The following is a 3,900-nucleotide window of genomic DNA, read 5'->3' on the forward strand; positions in this document are numbered from 1 at the left end:
AAGTTATGTTAAATTGGGTTATGTTGAAAGGGTTATGTCAAAAGGTCTATGTTGAGTGGATTATCAGAAGCTAATTACAAGGTAGTCACATAATGTTTAAATGGATCAATGAGGTCATTGCTGTATTGTGTGCATGTACAAAATTCCCTATATAAACCAACCACAAATAAAAAAGCTCACCATTTTGCCTGAGTGAGCAGATGGTCACCTTTATTTAAAACACAATTTCAATAGCATGCTTATTCTCTGCCACATCACTTTTCCACGAGACCCTTATGGCAACAGTTATCCTACCAGCATAATGAGGCTAAAATCTGGGGCCCAGAATGAGGGTAAAGAAAGGGCAGCAGCTTTCCCTGGGTAGTACACTGGGTTGAAGGCAAATAGGGATAAAGCAATAGCTGATTGTGACTCTGGTGAGGAGGGGGTGAGTAGGGAGTATTGATACTCTGATGTTAACTAAGTGGTGATGTCTGAACCATGTTCAACCCAACCCCTCAGGAAAGAAAAGCAAACATTCAAAGTAAGCATGGCACTAGTTGGTTTCCCCACTAGGGATGGAGATATATATATTTTTAATAAATGATAGTTGCAATGAAAGAAAAAAGATTCTGTAGTATTCCCAACATGAATAATCACCAAATCATAGTAATAAATAAAGACCTCCACATGTTATATCTCATCAATTCAAGACACCATGTCTTACATCATCTACATTGTGAAATATTTTTAATAGATTCAACACATTATACTAGGTACTGAACTCTCAAAAATATAATATTCTTGCCAAACAATACCTATATGAACCAGTGGGACATCTGTTTTGTTTTAAAATGAACCTTTGAAATAGCACCATGATAAATCTTTCTGAAGGTACAAAATGAAACCAAACTGTCAGATTAGGCCAGATGAATAGTATGATTGAGGCATCACAAATATTTAATCAAAGTGAAATTATGCCTGGCTAGAGTCTGACAAACCTCCTCTTACTAGCACCACCAACCCTACTCAGAAGGAAAATTAAATTTTTAGAAAGCTTCAGATATGAGATTGAATAGCTTTATCTGGCTTTTTGAATCTTAAAATACTATCACTGAAAGGAATCTTTGAGTTCATAGGGATGAATTTTTCTTTTATAGGTGAGCAAAACCAAGGCCTAAAGGAAAAACATGACTTTAAAAAGGTCATGCAGTGACTTGAAGAAGTGGGAGTGGGAATTCTATGGAAGACTTCTAAACCGTGGTGCTACAATTACTTGATCAAGACAAACTGAAATGTTGGTGTTGTGCATTCTATGGTTAACCATTGTTCGTTTATTCCCCGAGTCACTTTGACATTCACAGCTAAGTACCTTGAGCCCCAAATCCCAGGGGTATAGCCTATTTCATAACTTTCAATGTAATTGAAGGTTTAATTTATTTATTATAGAAGCAGCTCAAAAGGCAACTTCTTTTAATAATAACAAAAATCATGAAAGTGTTCCGGTTGCAGTGCTAAAGAAAGTGAATAAATTGGTATCTATAAAAAGCTGCTTCCTATTGGTTTAATACAAAGAGTGAACTTTGCAGAGGTCTATAATTAAAATCTAAATTTTTACTTAGTTTTTATATTAGGAGGCCAGAATTCCTGCTTTTAAAAAGATAGCTTTTTTTTTTTTTTAAGATGGCTTCTTAAAACAATGACTGAACTTAGCCTGTTCAGTCTAACCACTCTTTCTTTCTTCACAAAGCCACTGCCATCACTTTTTCAAGTTACTAATCAAGCCCTGGGGCTTTGCCCATGTGAATCAAATGATGGGAAAGGGATGAACAGAGATCATCCATTTGAATCTAGGGAAAAATAGACCCAAGCAATAGCTAAGGAAATGCTTTTTTTTTTTCTCTCTCTTTTTTGTAGTTCTTGAGGAAACACCAATGACCACAATCATGCATTTTAGAAAGATAAGGCAAAATTCATTGTGGTTATTATCAACACCACAAGAGGAAGGAATTAGAAAGTGGAGGAGAAAACAGTTGTCCTGGAATGAGAAAATCTGGATTGAAAAGATCAGTCTGTGTCTTACTATCAGGGTGACCTCAGAGCAGTCACTGAATCTCTTTGAATCTTAGTTTACTCATATATAAAGCAGATATAGTTATATTCATTTTACCTGCCTCCTCAAGCCTGCACACACAGAGTCATTAAACATGATAATAAATATGAAAATTCCTAGAATGTAATGAGATATATAGTTTTTAAAAACGTACTTGAAATTCAGTGGATAGTGTCACAGCCCTTATGGCCCTGGTCTCGATTGCTACAGGAAGGAGGGAGGTGTGACGCGGGTTAGAAGTATAAGCTTGCAGGAGGCAGGCTAACCTTGATTGCAGGGTAGCCCGGAGCAACCTCTGCAGTAGCCTTTTATTGAGACAGTACAAGACAGGTGAGGGGAGTATTAAACAATGACTATTTGCCTAAGGATTGCCATGGGCTCCGGGCTTTTTCTCCGCAAGGAGCACCTGGGGACCAATTGCCCAAGGGTCCCCCCCCCCAGCTGCAAATCATCTTGCTCAGAGGTCATCTGGCTCTTGGAATCCTCTACAGGGTAGAACATATGAATAATATAAACCCATGCCTGAATATTACAAAGCAAATATTCTAAATGTTTCTATCCTGTAGTCTGAGTATCTGTTTTAATTCACTGAAAGAATGTCTTTTGAGACTATGGCCAAACAGTAGAACATATTATGATCACATACAAAAAGAAAGTCCCTTCAGCAATTAATACATGTGCTTTATGACACAGATTTACCTAAGAAGAAAATGTTATGAAGAAAATATATATCATTTGAATCATTTTCTCATTGGCTTCTGCCTACTTTAAAAATGTCTTCTCAAGGTGAAAAATGTCTCTAGGACCTAATAAAAACCAGAGAAGGAGACAAAGGGAAGGCATTGGGAAAGGCACACAGTTTTTTCTGCTTTGCAATGAGCGGTATCGGTTCCAGGCCAGATACCAGTGTGCTCGTGTGAGAGAAGACAGAGGTTGTGGGGCTGATGTTCAGCATCCCATCACAGAGCTGGGGCACCAGGAGCTACCACCCTGAGACTGGGCATTTCTTCTTTGGGTGTACTTACAGGTTCCGATTTCATGGAAGAGGGAATATGAGAACAGTTCATCCTATTCACCCTGACATTGATAGTTAAACAATGCCAGAAATCAACAGATGGGGAGTGAATTTTATATGTATGTTTGTAGAAGATTTAGTGTGTCAGCAAAAGTATGTACTGGCATTATGATAATTTAAAAAATTATGTATTTTCTTCTCAATTTTCTCATGTAACAACAATAAAACTTATATAAAGTATAGAATTCCAGGCTCCATAAAGAAATTATGTTACAGTTTTGAACCCTTCAATGGGCATAAATCTTATAGACATAAATTTATTGTTAAAATATGAGTAAAAATATAGATAAGAATATACAAGTGAATGATAATTATACTCAAGTATTATCAATTGCAGTTATAGAATGTCACAGGGATGAATGCTAAGAGCTTTCAGACTTAAAACACTTTCAAATAGTTAATTTAAATTCACAATATTATAAAGTGTTGATCATGTTTCTCCCCTTGAATGAATTTATATTTAGAGCTTCACTTAGACTCATTAAGAAATTCAGGACCTGCTTTTCTGTCTATAGCAGGAGAAAAGAATTTTAATTTATTACTTTTCATGAGATTTTTTATATGTAATTCTAAAACTATTATTAAATTCAAATTCAATTTGAAAGCAACAGACATCAAAATTTTAAGAGGCCACTCTATCTTGCTCATTTACAAGTGCTTTTTATCAAGCATTTATTGAGTATCTATTATGTGCCAGGCCCTAGATAAAGGAACACTATCTCTCTCTCTCTCT

The sequence above is a fragment of the Otolemur garnettii genome, unplaced genomic scaffold (assembly GCF_000181295.1).
Source record: "Otolemur garnettii isolate 467f Iridium unplaced genomic scaffold, OtoGar3 scaffold00131, whole genome shotgun sequence".
Taxonomy (NCBI): domain Eukaryota; kingdom Metazoa; phylum Chordata; class Mammalia; order Primates; family Galagidae; genus Otolemur; species Otolemur garnettii.